This window comes from Salmo trutta, unplaced genomic scaffold (assembly GCF_901001165.1).
Source record: "Salmo trutta unplaced genomic scaffold, fSalTru1.1, whole genome shotgun sequence".
Lineage (NCBI taxonomy): Eukaryota > Metazoa > Chordata > Actinopteri > Salmoniformes > Salmonidae > Salmo > Salmo trutta.
Window position 1 is genome coordinate 986,115 of NW_021823154.1, and position 9,360 is coordinate 995,474.

The 9,360-nt window shown below is 44.3% G+C and overlaps 1 long non-coding RNA gene across 1 annotated transcript; it reads left to right on the forward strand.

The window, feature by feature from the left end:
* The first annotated feature begins 895 nt into the window (after positions 1-895).
* On the forward strand, positions 896-1,679 carry LOC115189446 (uncharacterized). Its single transcript, XR_003876906.1, has 2 exons — positions 896-1,257; positions 1,301-1,679. It is a non-coding gene; the product is annotated as an uncharacterized LOC115189446 (long non-coding RNA).
* The last annotated feature ends 7,681 nt before the right edge of the window (positions 1,680-9,360 follow it).

Genomic DNA, 9,360 nt, shown 5'->3' on the forward strand with positions numbered 1-9,360 from the left:
CTTACAGAATAAGGAGTCAAAGAAGATCAAGATGTAGGATTTAAGGTAAACATTAAACAACTTCCTGGGGAAGCAGACAACTTTACAGGGACTGGGTGGGTCAGATTGAAGTACTCGGCCAACCCACCTCAGTTCACCTTAACTCCTGATGAGTGTTATAGATACAAGAATGGCACCGAGAACTTGGATGATTTTAATGACTGAAAGGTAATAGTTAATGTGACTGACTTAGGTTTGAAAGATGAATAGAACATGTTTAACCTCACAGCACCTATAACTGATGTAGGGTGGGCTAGTACCAGCAAAGGACGCATACAACAGAAATTACCACGAAGGGTGGTTAGGAGCTTGCGCCCCGGGGTTATAGGTCCAACCAAGTCAAATTAGTCATCAGAGGCCAGTTATAGGAGGCTAAAGGAGGCACAGGAGGAGTTTTGACCAGGATGGGAGTAGCTTTGTCTAGATGGATGCTATTGGCATCCACAGGGAAGTTCCAGATGAATACAAAGCTATGAATCAAATATGTGAAGGCTTTACCACTAGATTATTTTGGTGGTTGACAATAAATAAAAATGTGGATTGAATTAATGACATCTTTTATAATCAACAGAGATTCATGAATGAAAACGGGGATGCAGTAAAGAGGTTCTCTGACCAATTATCCGCCACCTCCCTCATGACCTGGTAAAATAGACTGACTCTCGATACGTTATTGGCAGAAGAGGATGGTGTAGGTAGAATGATTAGGTTCATTACTGTACGTACATTCCTGATAACACAGCTCATGTTTGGGAAATGGAAAAGTGTTGTTATGGGCTGCTTTCACCTGTATGAGTTTGTTTGTGATGTGTGGTTGTTGTTTGGTCCCGTGTGCGAGAGGTCTCATTTCCAGGGTTCTGGAGAGATTGATAACGGAGCAGATGGGCAACCGGAATGATGCCTTTGATGGAAGTGACCCCAGAGGACACTGAATCCAGCTCTGGGCAATGATCCTTGGTTTGCTGTTAAGGAAGTGGTTGAATAAAGCTTATCCAAAATGTTCTTATATGTGTTGAATGTAGCGGCAGGTGGATGTGGAGGTTTTAAGTTCTGGGACAAAGAGTCTGTCCCACACATGTTAGGTGTAGCCACTGTTGCAAGAAGGTCTTCTTTTTATACGTGTTGAATAATATGTTCTGAATATATTCTGTGTACTATTTGTCTTTCCTGATGTGAAGGTTTGAAGTTCCTGGGTGGCTGGTAGTCAACCTAGTACAGGTGAGGTGTAGCCACTGGGTGGCTGGTAGTCAACCTAGTACAGGTGAGGTGTAGCCGGAAGGACTTGAGGGTTTTTTAAACTAATCATTTAATCATTAAATCGAACATTTACAATTGTGTTGAGTGTGTCAAAAGGGGGAATCTCAAAATTTCCCTGAAATTTTAAGAACTTATGTATTCACACCTATCAGGTGTGAAAAGGGGGATTGTTAGTGTTTGACCAACTATTTGTTAGCATAACCTATATAAAATAACAGAGCAGCTATGCTATAATATTAAGTATATAAACTATAATTGAGTACTGCTATATGTTAGAGGAAGTGGCTCATGTGCTGGTGGGTCATGTGGACAGAATGCTGATGCTTTAAAACAGGGTTTTGCAAGAGCTTTTTGCTAAACAACAGCAATAACAGGATATGGGTGAAATGTATATGCAGGGGGGGTGTTAAGGGTTTTAGAGAACTGTGCATTGTGCAGTCACAAGATGAGACATCCGCCAGAGACAACAGCTACACCAGGAAACAGGAGTGCGTCTAGAGGTTGGGACCAACCTGCACGCCAACGATAGGCTGGAATAAGTCTAAACTATATTCTAGCCTCTACTATGACAGGCCCTCAGGGAGAGGGAACTAAGTCTGTCCAGTATTTAAGGAAGAACTTGTGATGTCATACCAGTTCTCTGTCTGCCCTGCGTGGTGTTACAGGGAGCCCGTATATACGAGCCACATATTTACCATTCAAGTGTTTGCATTAATTAAAGTACAAAGAAATCAGAAGTTACTATGTGCTGATTATTATGTTCTGATACCAGATTCGAATTGACGCGACCTGACAGGATTAAAAAAAAATACAAAATAATCTATATATTCATAACGTAAAATAAATAAATGATGAAATACAGGCTATCGCGTCTATGGTTGTTGCAAATGCTTGTGTGTCGCCTACTGGTTAAATTCATGTCTTTTCGCACGATTTGAACCACACAAAAAACGCACGAAATCTGCTGTAATACATTTTGTACATATATGCGCGAATTGAATGTGAGGTTGGGCTGAAAGGAATCAGAGAAGGGCGTTATTGGGCGTGAACAAGCAAAGAACTAGGGATGAAAGGTAATGGTGACAGAAGGACTGAGGGAAGTAACTTTTACATATGGAACGTACTCCCATACTGTATGTGTATAAAAGCAGAGCCGATGCTCAGGAAAGGCAGTTGTTCCATGGACCGGCTCGGCTTTGCTACTCTGTATTAAAGTCTATATTGAATTCACAGGTTAGGGTTAGGGTTAGGGTTAGGGTTAGGGTATTGAATTCACAAAGTTCTTGCAAGAGTATTATATTCTTAAGACAATTTTCCACGACATCATCCCTACTGCCTTTGATCTGGAGGAGTCACTAAACAGAGAACATCCCCGGTCGTCCCTACTGCCTCTGATCTGGAGGACTCACTAAACAGAGAACATCCCCGGTCGTCCCTACTGCCTCTGATCTGGAGGACTCACTAAACAGAGAACATCCCTGGTCATCCCTACTGCCTCTGATCTGGAGGACTCACTAAACAGAGAACATCCCTGGTCATCCCTACTGCCTCTGATCTGGAGGACTCACTAAACAGAGAACATCCCTGGTCAACCCTACTGCCTCTGATCTGGAGGACTCACTAAACAGAGAACATCCCCGGTCAACCCTACTGCCTCTGATCTGGAGGACTCACTAAACAGAGAACATCTCTGTTCATCCCTACTGCCTCTGATCTGGAGGACTCACTAAACAGAGAACATCTCCGTTCATCCCTACTGCCTCTGATCTGGAGGACTCACTAAACAGAGAACATCCCCGGTCAACCCTACTGCCTCTGATCTGGTGGACTCACTAAACACAAATGCTTCATCTGTAAATGATGTTTGAGTGTGCCCCTGGCTAGGGTCCAAAGTATAGACTACACAGTTGTTACAGGACACATTTAATCGCCTTCGTGTTACTGTTCACTAATGACAGCCTTCCAGATGAGCTAAATGCCTTCTATGCTCACGTTGAGGCTAGCAACACTGAACCATTTATGAGAGCACCAGCTGTTCCGGATGACTGTGTGATCACACTCTGCGTAACTGATGTAACACCTTTTTAAACAGGTTTACAACATTTACAAAGCCGCGGGGCCAGATGGATTACCAGGATGCGTACTTAGAGCATGTGCAGACCAGAGTCTTCACTGACATGTATCAACCTCTCCTTGACCCAGTCTGTAATACCTACATGTTTCAACCTGACCCAGTCTGTAATACCTACATGTTTAACCTCTCCCTGACCCAGTCTGTAATACCTACATGTTTAACCTCTCCCTGAACCAGTCTGTAATACCTACATGTTTAACCTCTCCCTGACCCAGTCTGGAATACCTACAGGTATCAACCTGACCCAGTCTGTAATACCTACATGTTTAACCTCTCCCTGACCGAGGCAGTAGTACCCACATGTTTCAAAAAGACCACCAGAAGAAGGTAGGAGTCTGCCAAGAATGTCAAGGTAACCTGTCTCAATGACTATTGCCCTGTAACACTCGCATCTGTAGCCATTAAATGCATTGAAAGGCTGGTCTTGGCTCACATCAACACCATTATCCCAGAAATCCTAGACCCACTCCAATTCACATACTTCCCCAACCAGATCCACAGATTATGCAAACTCTATTGCACTTCAAGTTCCTCGGTGTCCACATCACTGAGGAATTATCATGGTCCAACGCACACCAACACAGTCGTCAACAACAACAACAACGCGACTTCACCCTCAGGAGGCGGAAAAAGATTCTGCATTGGGCCTACAGGTTCTACAGCTGCACCATCGAGAGCATCCTGACCGGCTGCATCACCGCCTGGTGTAGGAGCAACGATAGCTTAGCTTGAGTCTGTATTGTAGACACCTATCGCTCTATGGTTGAATGTACAGACAACAGAAACAAAACTGTGTGTGTGTGTGTGTCAGAGACTTTGACCTATAGTCTATATATATATATATATATATATATATATATATATATATATATATATATATACACACACACACACACACATACATACATACATACATACATACATACATACATACACACACACACACACACACACACACACACACACATACATACATACATACATACACACACACACACACACACACACACACACACACTGTTTGTTTCTGTTGACATTCAACCATAGAATTCAAAATGTGTAGAAGGTTCCTTGTATAGTACAAGGTCCCTAGATTCAATCAGTGCTGCTTTACACCGACGATAAACAACAGCAGATTATTGTTTTTTTGTTTAGGTTGAACGTCGACGGTGTTACTGCGTTGGAGCGGTCAAATCGCCAAGCGTCTCCTATGGCGGACAACAGTCTCACTCGTAAAAAAAGAAGAAATCCCTTGCAGACTTTTTTTTACCTGTTGGAACCCTGTGTGTTTTTTATTCTACAACTCTATTAAGCTGATAAAAATGTAATGATTTACAATTTGAGAGTTATGATTTCTACTATATAGACTACACTTCCTCGTTCTGAACTTCTAACGAGGGTGGGGTGTGGCTTCATGACATGACCACAAGAGCAGACACCGACTTGACGGCTCCAACGCAGTACATCTCCGACGTTGTCTAAAGACAAAACATGAGAGGATAGATAGTAAGGTAAGAAATGGTATCACAAGGTAGGAGCATATGTCAATTATAACTTTGTACTTTTGTACCAGATGCTATTTAAAGTGACATAACCTCATTCTGTTTGTCTTTTAGATGAGTTCATCACTGACACCCGTTCAACAAGTAAGTAAACATGAGAGTTACAGTGCATTCAGAAGGTATTCAGACCTCTTGACTTTTTCCACTTTTTTTTTTTTTTTTTTACGTTACAGCCTTGTTCTAAAATTGATTAAATATTTTTTTTCCCCCTCATAAATCTACACACAACCCCATAATGACATCACAATACCCCATAATGACATCACAATACCCCATGATGACATCACAATACCCCATAATGACATCACAACACCCCATAATGACATCACAATACCCCATAATGACATCACAATACCCCACGATGACATCACAATACCCCATAATGACAAAACAAAAACAGGTCTTTAGACATTGATACAAATTTATAAAGAAACTAAAAACTAGTATTCAGACCTTTTTATTCAGTGCTTTGTTGAAGCACCTTTGGCAGCGATTACAGCCTCAAGTCTTCTTGGGTATGACGCTACAAGCTTGGCACACCTGTATTTGGGGAGTTTCCCCCATTCTTCTCTACAGATCCTCTCAAGCTCTGTCAGGTTGGATGGGGAGTGTCGCTGCACAGCCATTTTCAGGTCTCTCCAGAGATGTTAGATCGGGTTCAAGTCCGGACTCTGGCTGGGCCTCTCATAGACATTCAGAGACTTGTCCCGAAGCCACTCCTGTGTGGCTTCTGTCTGGCCACTCTACCATAAAGGCCTGATTGGTGGAGTGCTGCAGAGATGGTGGTCCTTCTGGAAGGTTCTCCCATCTCCACAGAGGAACTCTGAAGCTCTGTCAGAGTGACCATCGGGTTCTTGGTCACCTCCTTGACCAAGGCCCTTCTCCAACGATGGCTCAGTTTGGCCCGGACGCCAGCTCTAAGAGTCTTGGTGGTTCCAAACTTCTTCCATTTTAGAATGATGAAGGCCACTTGGTTCTTGGGGACCTTCAATGCTGCAGACATTTTTTGGTACCTGTGGGAGAAAGGTAGATGTGCTGAAGGAAGAAAAAACATAGGTACATTAGCTAAGGGGAAGAAGAGATTAACATCTGACCTTAAGTAATGATAACGAGGACGTTGGGGACCACGTGAGGGCCAGGCAACCTAAAGTACAGAGTCCAGACAATGTGTAGCCAGGTGGATGAACCTATGTTAAGTAAACACGACCGGGTGCACTTAGAGAGAAACACACGAGAAGGGAAAAACAGGAAAAACAACCCAGAGTAAACATGCAACGCATGCATTATTTTTTATATCCACGTGAGGAGATTTTAGCCACCATTATGTTAGAAATAAGAGCAGATATGGGCGTTATCCATAGGGTTGAAAGATAATGGTGGCAGAAAGCATAGGGAGCTTTACTTCATTAACATAAAGGATGGACCTATGTATTATATGTGCATAAAAGCAGAGCCGGGGCCTAAGGAAGGGAGTTGTTGTCCGCGGACCGGCTCGGCTTTGCTACTCTGTATTAAAGTCCATATTGAATTCACAAGTTCTTGTAAGAGTGTTACTTTTAAGACAATTTTCCACGACATACCCTTCCCCAGATCTGTGCCTCGACACAATCGCTCTGGAAGACAGTAGTTTGTAGAACACTTCAACTGCTGTGGGAGAAAGGAAAATGTGCTGAGGGAAGGAAAAACAGAGATACATTAACAAGGGGAGGAGAAGATAAATATCTAACCTTAAGTAAAGATAACGAGGACGTTGGGGACCACGTGAGGGCCAGGCAGCCTAACTACAGAGCCATGGCAAAGTGCAGTCAGGTGGATGAACCTATGTTAAGTACACACGGCCCGGAGAGAGGATAACAGGACAAACAACCCAGAGTAAACATGCGATGCATTATTTTTATATCCACGTGAGGAGAATTTGGCCACCATTATGTTAGAAATAAGAGCAGATGTGGGCGTTATCCTCAGATATGGGCGTTATCCTCAGATATGGGCGTTATCCATAGGGTTGAAAGATAATGGTGGCAGAAAGCATAGGGAGCTTTACTTCATTAACATAAATGATGGACCTATGTATTGTATGTGCATAAAAGCAGAGCCGGGGCCTGAGAAAGTCAGTTGTTTCCGCGGACCGGCTCGGCTTTGCTACTTTGTATTAAAGTCTATATTGAATTTACAAGTTCTTGTAAGAGTGTTACTTTTAAGACAATTTTCCACGACATACCCTTCCCCAGATCTATGCCTCGACACAATCGCTCTGGAAGACAGTAGTTTGTAGAACACTTCAACTGCGTCCCAAATAGTACACTGTTCCCTTTATAGTACACTGTCTCTGTCCCGTCCGTGCGTGCGTGCGTGCGTGCGTCCGTCCGTCCGTCCGTCCGTGCACGGGTCTGTATGTCTCTGTATGTGTGTGTCTGTCGGTCTGCGTCTGTGTGTCTGTATGTCTCTGTATGTCTGTCGGTCTGTATGTCTGTCGGTCTGTATGTCTGTCGGTCTGCGTCTGTGTGTCTTCACAGTGTTCGTTGTCTCTTACTCCACCGTCTTCCTGCCTACCTGTCCAGACTGTTATCTGACCCAGACTATAACCACCATCCAGACTGTTATCTGACCCAGACTATAACCACCATCCAGACTGTTATCTGACCCAGACTATAACCACCATCCAGACTGTTATCTGACCCAGACTATAACCACCATCCAGACTGTTATCTGACCCAGACTATAACCACCATCCAGACTGTTATCTGACCCAGACTATAACCACCATCCAGACTGTTATCTGACCCAGACTATAACCACCATCCAGACTGTTATCTGACCCAGTCTATAACCACCATCCAGACTGTTATCTGACCTGCCCAGGGACTACAGTTGAAAACTAGCTAGCTGGCTAAATCTGGCACATTTACAGAAATGTTGATTGACGTGCAGAATCCCTGTCAAATACATTTTCAATAAATAAAATGAAAAGACATGGAATGCATTTATTGGTCTATCGTTGATAAGTGTGATTAGTTTAATGTAACTTTTACATTTTAGTCATTTAGCAGATGCTCTTATCCAGAGCGACTTACAGTAGTGAATGCATACATTTCATATTTTTTTTCTCCACACTGGCCCCCCGTGGGAATCGAACCCACAACCCTGGCGTTGCAAACACCATGCTCTACCAACTGAGCCACACGGGACCTGCTGGTCATCTATGAATGTTTGAACATCTTAAAGAACAATCTGGTCTGAAATGGCCTTGTACTCTTATCTCCACCCGGCACAGCCAGAAGAGGACTGGCCACCCCTCAGAGCCTGGTTCCTCTCTAGGTTTCTAATCTCCACCAGGCACAGCCAGAAGAGGACTGGTCCACCTCTCAGAGCCTGGTTCCTCTCTAGGTTTCTAATCTCCACCCCTCAGAGTCTGGTTCCTCTCTAGGTTTCTAATCTCCACCCAGCACAGCCAGAAGAGGACAGGTCCACCTCTCAGAGCCTGGTTCCTCTCTAGGTTTATAATCTCCACCCAGCACAGCCAGAAGAGGACTAGCCCACCTCTCAGAGCCTGGTTCCTCTCTAGGTTTCTAATCTCCACCCGGTACAGCCAGAAGAGGACTGGCCCACCTCTCAGAGCCTGGTTCCTCTCTAGGTTTCTAATCTCCACCCCTCAGAGTCTGGTTCCTCTCTAGGTTTCTAATCTCCTCCAGGCACAGCCAGAAGAGGACTGGCCCACCCCTCAGAGCCTGGTTCCTCTCTAGGTTCCTCATCTCCACCAGGCACAGCCAGAAGAGGACTGGCCCACCTCTCAGAGCCTGGTTCCTCTCTAGGTTTCTAATCTCCACCCCTCAGAGCCTGGTTCCTCTCTAGGTTTCTAATCTCCACCCCTCAGAGCCTGGTTCCTCTCTAGGTTTCTAATCTCCACCCAGCACAGCCAGAAGAGAACTGGCCCACCCCTCAGAGCCTGGTTCCTCTCTAGGTTTCTAATCTCCACCCAGCACAGCCAGAAGAGGACTGGCCCACCCCTCAGAGCCTGGTTCCTCTCTAGGTTTCTAATCTCCACCCAGCACAGCCAGAAGAGGACAAGCCCACCTCTCAGAGCCTGGTTCCTCTCTAGGTTTCTTCCTAGGTTCCTGCCTTTCTAGGGAGATTTCCTAGCCACCATGCTTCTACATCTGCATTGCTTGCTGTTTGGGGTTTTAGGCTGGGTTTCTGTACAGCACTTTGTGACATCTGTTGATGTAAAAAGGGCTTTATAAATACATGTAATTGATTTATTGATTGACCACAACAACACAGATATGACCGTTTGGCATCTTTCTGCCAAACATTGTTGTTGTCCCACTGCCCTCTCCTGGTAGCACTGCAAAACATCACTCAATGATC